Raw genomic sequence first — 12,154 nt, 5'->3', positions numbered from 1 at the left:
AGCGGGATGGAGTGGTCTACGAGCGACGGCGCAGTACAGAGTAGGAGGCAAACCCCAGATTGATTTTTCTCGTGTGTTGCGTGAAGGCGGCGACTCGGTTTATATAGAGATAGGTCGCTTGATCAGGGCGTCCGCACGATCTCCACTCTGCGTAACCGAACCGGATAAGTCGCGCGTAACTTATTCGGACTCCACGCCGTTTTCACGCACCGGATTTTCCGGAATGTTTCCAAAACAAAACAAATCTGAATTTCCCGCAGCAAAACAAAACTGCAATAGGAGGCTGTATCTGCGCAAGGGTGAGGAGCCAATTTTTCGGACCATTCGACGCGTACGTCGTGCACGCGCGCCGCCTGCCCTGCCCTGCCAGGCCAGGCCAGCGAGCGCGCGCGTGTGTTCCCCTCTTCTCTCCACCACACATGCTTCAAGTGGCTAAGAGGGCATCCTCCCTTTTAAGGAGATCCCCCTCTCCTAGAATAAGCAAGGTGGTACTAAACTCCACATGCATGCCATCCCATGAGGTGGGCTTTTGTGATTTTCCAAAGAATTAATCTTCGAATGGGCCTTAGCCCATCTATTAATTCCAACAATCCCCCACCAAATCTCAAAATCCCACTGAGATTTGCCTTTTCCAATGTACTGTTTATATACCAGCGGTTCGATGGAGACCGATTAAGGTTGAACATCCATCTAGAACTCCAAGCTACACTTACTCACAACTTGAACAATGGACTACGCCTTGAATTGCAAGTCTTGTGCAAGCAAGTTTCACTTAGAGTCTTATCTGATACTAGACCGTCTGTAGACTACCCCTCGGGTGGAGCGTATAAGTCATACTCCTAGGTCTTTAGTAAGCCTCCTAGAAGATTCACCCAAAATCTCCATAGACTGCGACCAACAGTCAAGCTTACAAATGTGAGTTCTTTCAAGAATGCTCTGCAGGACAACATCTTCGCTAATTAAAGCCAACAGAACTCATTAAGGCATAGCCAACCTGTCTTGCAGCTCACGAGAGTACATGCAAGAGTACATGCATCTTCACTTAGAGAGGGTATATATTAGTACTATCCTCTAGTTTACTAATGGTTTGTTCTTCCCAGGTTCTAATTCACGGGATCTCCGATCACATAGACTGGGTTACCACCATAGTATAACTCACATGGGTCTCAAACCCATCTCCTTCGATGCATTGTCTATCACATTTCGTGATACTCCCTTTGTGAAGGGATCTGCCAGGTTTCTAGCTGTTTGGATGTAATCCAACGTTATAACTCCGGAGTTTCTCAATTTCCTGACAGACTTCAATCGTCTTTTCACATGTCTAGACGATTTCATATTATCCTTAGAACTATTCACTTTGACAATTACCGTTTGATTGTCACAGTTCATAAGGATAGCCGGCACCGGTTTTTCAACAATAGGCAGATCCATTAATAGATCACGCAGCCATTCTAGCTCAACAGTAGCAGTATCCAGTGCCGTCAGTTCTGCTTCTATGGTTGACCTCGTCAAAATGGTCTGTTTGCAAGACCTCCACGAAACAGCACCAGCACCCAGCGTGAAGACATATCCACTAGTGGCTTTGATCTCATCCACATCAGAGATCCAGTTAGAATCACTATAACCCTCCAGTACTGCAGGATACCCAGTATAGTGAAGCCCCAATTCCATAGTACCTTTCAGATAGCGCATTACTCGCTCAAGCGCACGCCAGTGATCATCTCCCGGATTAGAGGTAAACCGGCTCAACTTGCTCACAGCAAAGGAGATATCAGGCCTAGTTGCACTAGCCAGGTACATCAGTGAGCCAATGATTTGGGAGTATTCCAGTTGATTCCTAGCAATTCTCTTGTTCTTGCGAAGCAACAAGCTAGGATCATAAGGTGTTGGAGAAGGCTTACTATCAATGTAGCCAAAGCGATTCAAGATCTTCTCCACATAATGGGACTGCAATAGTGTAATCACATTCTCCCCTCTAATTAGCTTAATGTTTAAGATAACATCAGCTACTCCCAAATCCTTCATATCAAAATTTTGAGACAAGAATGAGTTAACCTCATTTATCACCTCAAGGTTTGTCCCAAATATCAGTATGTCGTCAACATACAAGCACAGAATAACTCCCTCACCCCCACCATGGCGATAGTACACACATTTATCTGCCTCATTGACTGCAAAGCTTGCATATGTCAATGTTTTGTCAAATTTCTCATGCCCTTGCTTAGAAGCTTGTTTCAGACCATACAAAGACTTCAACAACTTGCACACTTTGCCTTCTTGACCTTCAACTACAAACCCATCAGGTTGATCCATATAGATCTCCTCATCCAGCTCTCCATTAAGAAAAGTTGTCTTAACTTCCATTTGATGAACGAGAAGACCATCTGAGGCTGCTAGGGAAAGTAGCACACGAATTGTGGTCAATCTAGCAACATGTGAGTAAGTGTCAAAGAAATCTTCACCTTCTTTCTGAGTATAGCCCTTAGCAACAAGCCGAGCCTTGTACTTTTCAATAGTACCGTCAGGCCTAAGCTTCTTCTTGAACACACACTTGCACCCCACAAGTTTACACCCATAGGGTCGCTCTGTCACCTACCAAGTCCCGTTAGCGATAATGGAATCCATTTCACTACGGACAGCCTCCTTCCAGTAGTCTGCATCAAGAGATGCATATGCTTCTGAAATTGACTTAGGAGTGTCATCCACGAGGTATACAGTGAAATCACCACCAAAGGACTTAGCCGTCCTTTGTCTCTTACTCCTTCGAGGAGCTTCACTGACATCCTCCTCAGAGACATGTTCATGTGTATGTTCAGTTTGTTCTGGTGGTGTGATTGAACTGGGAATTATTTCAGAAGGTTGGCTCAAACCACTATGTGTATCCTTCATTGGGAAAAAGCTCTCAAAGAAGGTAGCATCACGAGACTCCATAATTGTACCAACATGCATGTTGGGTACCTCTGTTTTTACTATTAAAAATCTATAGGCAATGCTGTGATGAGCATATCCCAGAAAGACACAGTCCACAGTCTTAGGTCCAAGTTTGCGCTTCTTCGTTATTGGTACATTGACTTTCGCCAAGCACCCCCATGTGCGCAAATAAGAAAGTGATGGTTTTCTCCCAATCCATATCTTATATGGTGTTTTGCCCTTATTTCTGTTAGGAACTTTGTTTAACACATGATTCGAGGTCAACAATGCTTCCCCCCACCATGCCTTAGGTAGTCCCGCGGTGTCCAACATGGCATTCACCAAGTCAGTCAGTGTGCGGTTCTTCCTTTCAGCAATCCCATTAGACTCGGGAGAATAGGGAGGCGTCCTCTCATGTATGATGCCATGTTCCTCACAGAATAAGTCAAACTCGTTTGAGAAAAACTCTCCGCCACGATCAGACCTAAGCCTTTTTATCTTTCTGTCAAGTTGATTTTCAACTTCTGCCTTATAAATTTTAAAATAGTCTAGAGCCTCGTCTTTCGTTTTCAACAAGTACACATAGCAAAATCTAGTAGCATCATCAATCAACGTCATGAAATATCGTTTTCCACCCTTCGTCAACATCCCACTCATTTCACAAAGATCTGAATGTAGGAGTTCTAGTGGTGCCAAGTTTCTCTCCTCGGCAGCCTTGTGAGGCTTGCGAGGTTGCTTCGATTGCACACAACTATGGCACTTAGAACCTTTAACAATGGAAAACTTAGGAATTAAACACATGCTGGAAAGCCGAGACATCAAGCCAAAATTAATATGACATAAACGTGAGTGCCAAACATTGGCCTCATCATCCACACTGCCATAAATATGGTTCACAGACTTATTGCAGAAATCAGAAAGGGAAAAGCAGAACAGGCCTCCTCACTCATAACCTTTACCAATAAAATATCTATGTTTAGACACGACTACTTTATTAGACTCAAAAACCAACTTAAATCCGTCTCTAGTCAGACGGGAGCCACTAACAAGATTCCTGTCGATAGAAGGGACATGCTGCACGTTCTTCAGCTGCACGATCTTTCCCGAAGTAAACTTCAGATCTACGCCAACACCATGAACAGAAGCATGTGACCCATTCCCCATTAGGACGGTGGAACCCCGTGCAACCTGATAAGAAGAAAACAATGAGATGTCAGCACAAACATGTACATTGGCCCCTATATCAACCCACCAATTAGTAGACTGATTAACTGAAAAAACAGTAGGTAAATTACCATACCCGCTTCCATCTCCAGTGTTGCCAATGGTCACATTAGCAGACTTAGAAGTCTACCCTGCAGGTGCCTTCATCCCCTTGCGCTGTGGACACTTCCTAGCCAGATGACCAGGTTGCCCACACACAAAGCAAGTCCTCTCATCCTGGTTAGGATTGTTGTTGTTCTTCTTCTGCTTCTTGAAGTTGGTGGTCTGTTGAGCTTTGTATTTCCCCTTGCTCTTGTTCTGGGCCTTGTGCACAACTTTGGCACTGGACTGCCCACCATCGCCCTTAGACGCGGCGTCTTTTTCCCGAGCTTTCTCCTCAACATCAAGAGACGCTATCAACCCCTCAACGGAGTATTCCTATCTCTTGTGTTTGAGTGCAGTACCAAAACCTCTCCAAGATGGAGGTAGTTTCGCAATAATGCACCTGGCCACAAATTTGTCGGGTAAGACACACTTAAGGAGTTCGAGTTCCTTAGCCATGGTTTGTATCTCATGAGCCTGTTCGACTACAGAACGGTTGTCAGCCATCTTGTAGTCATGAAACTGCTCCATGATATACAGATCATTGCTAGCATCAGTCGCACCGAATTTAGTATTCAGTGCATCCCACAACTCCTTAGCGTCGGTCATATGCATATACACCTCGACCAGACGATCGCCAAGCACACTAAGAATGCATCCCACAAAGAGAGTAGTGGCCGCATCGAATTCTTTCTGCTGATCAGCATTAAGAACGCCCATAGGCTTGCCAGTACTCACCCAGAAGCAGTTCATAGCTGTCAGCCACAGAGTGACCCTGATCTGCCATCTCTTGAAGTGCACACCGGTGAATTTATCCGGCCTCAGTGCATCGGCAAAACCAGCCATAGTAAAATCACAGCGCCTAGAATAAGGTTTTTGGATTGTTGAAATTATATGCAAATAATGATTTAATATATTCCATAAATAAATCATGACATTACAGATGTATACTAGCATTAACGCATCATTAGATCTACACATGTAAACTAAGCAGTAAAACATGAACAGATCAAATATGCGCAACATATCGAACACGTACCGAGGTGGCAGAAAGACCGGTTGCTCGGCAGGAACTACTCGCGGTTGCGAGCGTCGACGAAGGCGCGAAGCACGCGAGCGGAGAGGAAGGCGAGCCGTCGCGGACGAATAGGGAGCAGTTGTGCGAAGCGCTTCCCAAAAACCTTATTGCCGCCTTCTCCCGGTGCAGGACGTCGAAGGCAGAGGTTCTAGAGACCTGCTCTCCTAATCGCCGGTGCACGCTGGCGAGCGGGATAGAGTAGTCTACGAGCGACGGCGCAGTACAGAGTAGGAGGCAAACCATAGATTGATTTTTCTCGTGTGTTGCGTGAAGGCGGCGGCTCGGTTTATATAGAGATAGGTCGCTTGATCAGGGCGCCCGCACGATCTCCACTCCGCGTAACCGAACCGGATAAGTCGCGCGTAACTTATCCGGAATCCACGCCGTTTTCACGCACAGGATTTTCCGGAATGTTTCCAAAACAAAACAAATCCGAATTTCCCGCAGCAAAACAAAACTGCAAAAGGAGGCTGCATCTGCGCAAGGGTGAGGAGCCAATTTTTCGGACTATTCGACGCGTACGTCGTGCACGCGCGCCGCCTGGCAGGCCAGGCGAGGCGAGCGAGCGAGCGCGCGTGTCTTTCCCCTCTTCTGTCCACCACACATGATTCAAGTGGCTAGGAGGGCATCCTCCCTTTTAAGGAGGTCCCCCTCTCCTAGAATAAGCAAGGTGGTGCTAGACTCCACATGCATGCCATCCCATGAGGTGGGTTTTTGTGATTTTCCAAAGAATTAATCTTCGAATGGGCCTTAGCCCATCTATTAATTCCAACATATCACACAACTCCACAAATCAGATAAGATGAGAACTCAGAAAACCAATTGAGACCTCAGCTGCTGCCTGCCTGCTACCACCGGCCTGAACCCATCTTCGTTGGCCGCCAGCTCTGGGTCTCAGGCAGCCTGCGGCCCGCCCCATGCGGCCTAGCCTATGAGACCGCCAGGCTCTCATGTTAGAATTAAGGAAAAAGTCCACTTTGACTCCCTTAAAAAAGTAGGCCGAATCTAATCCGTGCTCCTCAATCAGAAAACCGGGTAGGACGACTTCCCAAACTGTTGAAACCAACGCAATTTGACTCCCTCAGCGGACTTGGAGGGCGGTTTTGCTGACTTGGCGCTGACATGGTGATGTTGACCTGGTCTTCGTCCCACATGGCGCTTACGTGGTATTAGAATTAAAAATAATATATGTGGGACCCACTTATGATTTTAAAAAATTATTGTGGGAGCTATGGCAGCGGCGAGCGGGAGAGGGCTTGAGCGGTGGCAGCGGTGGGCAGTTTGGAAATTCAACTGTGCAGCATCTTGGATGATGATGATGTCGCTGGCAAGTAGCAACAATCTCCCAGTGAAAACAACACAAGTTGATTAAAGCAGTTCTCCACTCCACTCCAATGATCAGAGAACACATGCGCGTGCACCTCAATCGATCGAGCGTGGTGCAAACCAAACAAACTGTCAACTGTGTTACCTGGATACGGCAAAAATCTCACGTATCCGTGTCAGATACGGTATCGATACGGATACGTATCGGATACGCTCCGATACGCATCCCGTACGTATCCATGATTTTTGCGATTTTCAAATAACCAAAATAAATCCGGATACTTCCTGATACGCCTCGATGCATCCCCAGTTCCCCACGAATCCACAATCCCACATATGTCGCTCAGATCGGTTGAAATCGCAAAGAACAGATCCAAAATCGCAAAGAAGAACAGATCCAAAAACCAACTGCCGTATGAGCTTCTCAATCTTAGTCACCATTTAACCTCATCACGAGCCGCGCAGCTTCCCGCGCCGCCGATGCTGGACGCCGCGGCTCGTCCGCCATCGAGCGTGGCGCTGCTGGCGCCGCCGCCGCCGCCGGACAGGGCTCTTCCCCTCCATCGTCGGTTGTGTGGCCGTCAATGGACATAGCACCTCCACCGTCGAGTATGGTGCCACCGCCGCTGATGGACGCAGCTCCCGGCGCCTCCGTCTCTGTCAGGACGACACACCCCACCCCAAACAGTGCTGAACACTTTTTGCTGTTGTTTCTTTTCTTTCCATTGAGTACATGTGCATTCTTTTTTTTAGTAGTTGCGGGCTGGTAATGTTGCTGTAGCCAGCAAACTTCATCCCATTTCATTGACATGTGTGAGTGTATTTGTATGTGGGCATATTTCCAAATTTACAAGAGTTTAAGCAAGTATTTATATTTTCATTTTATATATATATATATATATATATATATATATATATATATATATATATATATATATATATATATATATATATAGAGGTGTATCCCCTTATCCATATTTTTCAGAAAATGCTGTATCCCCGTATCGACGTATCGCATATCCGTATCCGTATCTCCGTATCTAGCTAACACTGACTGTCAATTTCAGAGATCACATGCGCGTGCACCTCAATCGATTGAGCGGCTAGCTGGCTCACCTATGACCGAGCGTGGTGGCGGCGCGACGGCGCCGGCCGCCACGCAGAGACGGCGTAGAGCAGCCTCATGTGCCAGCAGAGTAAGAAGCCATGGCCGTACGGCCCTGCCCACCCGCAGCTCTGTAGCAGCTTCCTCGCCTCCATGCATGGCGCCGCTGTATCTTAGCCCCACCTGCTCCGTGCCGTCCGCTTCCATCCACGCCGCCCAATGCCGTGCTCGCTCGTGCCGCTCCACCAGCTTCGCCCCCTCACACGCCACCACGCCGCGGGTCTCCTCCCTAAGGCTAACCATATACTTGTTACTGTACAAAAGTAGAAGTGTTACTACATAATAGGTGCATGTTACCACTTTCAAGTAGTTATGTTATTGCACGATAATCGTAGTTTTACTATGTCAGTTTTACGAGATGAAGATCGAATAGGTGGGCTATAGGTAAAGTCTGTAGGTGGCTTTGAGTGAGGTCAAATTGATGTACGAGTGTTTTGAACAATTTTGTACATTTGGTAAAACCATGTTACTGCATATATATACCCATGTTACTGCAAATTACATATTCTGTTACTGCATATGGAGTGCTAAAGTTCAAAATACCAATATTTGAAAAGCAATATCTCACAAGATATGTATTATTTTTAAAACCGTTTTCACAATGATGCTATAGTGTTACTGCATGTGGAGGATAGAACTTCAAAATGCATCTACATACTCCCCTCCTAGAGAAACCGTTCTTCCTCCCTCTTCTTAAGAAAACCGGTCTTCTCCCTCTAATATAGTGTTATTGCATGCATGTATATGACGTTACTGCACTTTTGCACTTTTGATAGTAAATCAGGAATTGAAACAAAAAATATATGGGTTCAGAGTCTCATATGCTAACTATATACTTGTTACTGCACAAAAGTAAAAGTGTTACTGCACGGCATATACACGTTGCCACCTGACAGTTACACATTACGGTATGTCTATGCAGTAACACTTTGTTACTGTAGAACATACAGAACGTTACTGCATATTTCGCAGTAACATCGTGGTGAAATCGTAGTAAACCAGAAATAAAAAAAAATATAGATTAAAAAGTCTCACATGCTAAATATACTTGTTACCGCACAAAGTGGAAGTGTTACTACATATGTTTATGCAGTAACACTATTCAAGAATTGCAATAAGACGCATTGTTACTATAAACTTATGGTCTTTACTGCGCACACTTACAGTAACGTCGCGATGGGATTGTAGTAACGCATAACACATAGTAGTAACGAGTAGTAATGCTATAGTATTACTACTTGTGGAGAGTCAAGATCTAAAAAACCCAAGCTTCGAATAACAATATCTCTCATGTGATGTATGATTGTTTTAAAACCGTTTGCACCATGATGTTAGAAAAAAAAGTGCTTATCAAAAGTAGATCCATCATGACTATATTTCAACTAAATTTGAATGTTGTTACTGCACGTAAGACACATCCTTACTGCACGATGGCTGTCGCGTTACTGCACGGTTCTGCAAGACGAGAGCTGAGAAGAAGTGGGTGGTGGGGAGAGTTGGTAGATGATTTCACCGGGCTTTGACCGACGTGGGGGTGCTTTGACTGACCTTTGACTAAGGTGGGAGGTGGGTTTGGCCCTTGGGAGGGAGGGAGGGAGGGTATAGAATAGCTATTCTATATCCCGGGTGTAGAATAGTTTTTCTATACATACATACATATATATATATATATATATATGTATGTATATATATATATGTATGTATGTATAGATATATACATATATATCGGTGGCGCTACATGGCGCCACACACAAACTCCTGGCGCTTCGTAGCGCTACTCACAACTTCCGCCACCACTAAGGCAACCAACCTTCGCGTGGAGTTAAAATTTAACTTAGATATAGTTGGGTGGTGGGTTGAGATGACATCGTTGTGGAGTTAAAATTTAACATTACACTCACAACTTCCTCCACCACTAAGGCAACCAACCTTCGCGTGGAGTTAAAATTTAACTTAGATATAGTTGGGTAGTGGGTTGAGATGACATCGTTGTGGAGTTAAAATTTAACATTACAATGTGACTTATCTAACTTGGAGTTACGTAAACTTAAAATATGGATGAGTTAACTATTAACTTTGAATCGATGTGATAATAACTAATGTTAAAATCATTTGTTTTATTAGTTAAAAAAACATGATGTTGTACAAACACATATACGGGGACTGAAATATGTAGTTAAAATTTAACTCGTAGATGTAAGATCTTATAACTGTAGTTAAAAACTAAATCAGAAATTTGTGTGATGTTATAATCGTTGGATTTAATAGTTAAAAAATAACTTATTGTTATAAAAATACCCACATGATGTCTGAAATACGTAGTTAAAAAATAACTTTTAGTTCTCTAAAAAAAATATGCGTGATCTTAGGGAGTATTGATTCGGCGTTAAATGATAAAACGGTTAGATGAGGTGCCCAAAAAATAGGGCTTTTTTCGTGCGATAATTTTTCTTAATAAAGCATGCGCTATGTATTTATTACAAACCATTTTTCACATATATCATATGCTTGGTATCCTTACAGAGTAAATTAACTTGGTATGACAACAAAACTTTGACTCAACATATACATCCTCACAATCTATAGCATAAGTTAATTTTTTGTTGGCTTGCTCCGGACATCGACGGCAGCGCGTCGTGGAGGTCGCGCCGTGCGCGTGGGGGCAGAGGTCGCGCCGTGCGCATGGGGGCGAAGCGGTGGCCGGATCCGCCACCGCCTTGCCTCCTCCCCGCAGTTGCCCATCACGGCCGCGCCCGCCGTCACCCATGCAAGATCCAAGCCGGATCCGCGCGCGTGGGGCGCGGAGCAGTGGCCTAATGCGCCGCCACCTCGCCTCCCACCTGTAGTCGCTCGTCGTCGCTGCCCTCGCAGCAGTGCCGCGCTGGATCCGCCGACGTTGCGCCCGCCGCCGATCAGCGATGGAGGTGGAGCCGCCGTGCCTCCAGCCTACAGTCGACCGTCGTCGCCGCGCCCGCAACCATGCTGTGCCGGATTCGCCTTCGTCGCGCCCACCGCCGCTCGGCGGTAGAGGTGGAGCCGCCACGTCTCCCACGCGCCAACGCCACGCCCGCAGCCATGCCGTGTTGAATTCGCATCCCGCCCGTCGATGCCGCGCCCGCCATGGATGCTACGCTATCAGGCCTGACGTGCCACCGCCACTCCTCCTCGACGCTGGTTCTCCTTGTCCCCGAACCACCGCCGCCGTCGCTCCTCCTCATCGCCAAGCCGTCACCGATCCGTAAAATGTGGAGAGGGAGAGGAAAAAGTGGGTGGACGGTTTCTACGATGGGAATCCATAATATATATATATATATATATATATATATATATATATATATATATATACCAGATAAAGTCAGTACGTCGAGTTAAAAAATAAGTCAATGTGTAGCTTGCACCAGATAAGTTTGCGTGGGCTGTGGGTGGCTCTTGGTGGTGCGCGAGTTAAAAATTTACTCGGACTATGGGTGGGGCTTGCGCCAGATCGAGTTCGCGTGGGGGTCGGCGGAGTGGTGGGTCGCTGAGTTAAAAATTGACTACATGGTCTGTTTAAATTGAGTGCGCGTGGGGGTGGGTCGGGTGGTTGGTTGTGTGTGTCTGGTGCCATCTAATACATGTCACCTATAGCGCCATATAGTAGTTATATATATATATATATATATATATATATATATATATATATATATATATATATATATATATATATATATATATATATATATATATATATATATATATATATATATATATATATATATATATATATTCCTTAATTCTAATGCCACGTAAGCGCCACGTTAGCAAAACCACCCTCCAAAACCGCTGAGGGAGCTAAATTGCACTGGTTTTAATAGTTCGGGGAGTCGTCCTATCCAGTTTTCTAATTGAAGGATACAAATTAGATTCGGCCTATTTTTAACATAGTCAAAGTGGACTTTTCCCTAGAATTAATTAGGCTAGGCCCACCCAATTGAATTATAGTAAATTTTATGGACCTAAAATCAATGTTAAGAGATTAATACCACCTTAAGGCTTTGTTCATTTAGGCTGGCTTTGGGGGCGCATGGGTCGAAATCCCCGTGTGCCATCCTAATTTTCCTTCGCAACTCGTAAGAGCGTTCGGCTAGGCCGGGGTGGGGGTAATTCTCCGCCAAATCCACACCAAACCCACAAGGAGAGAAAAATCAGTGATTCCAAGCAGCCATAGCACTCGCCCTTCTCGAGTCCTCATTGCGCTAGGGGTTGGAGGTGGCGCAGGGTCGAGGTCGGAGGCGGCGATCCGGGAGCAGCATATCTCCAGCCGCCGCCTCTCTCGATCCCACCCTCGGTCGCCGCCGGTCTCCATCCTGTCCTCGGCCGCTGCCGGTCTC

The sequence above is a fragment of the Oryza glaberrima genome, chromosome 6 (assembly GCF_000147395.1).
Source record: "Oryza glaberrima chromosome 6, OglaRS2, whole genome shotgun sequence".
NCBI classification, from domain to species: Eukaryota; Viridiplantae; Streptophyta; class Magnoliopsida; order Poales; family Poaceae; genus Oryza; species Oryza glaberrima.
The sequence above is the reverse complement of the archived record's forward strand: the minus strand, read 5'-3'. Positions refer to the sequence as shown.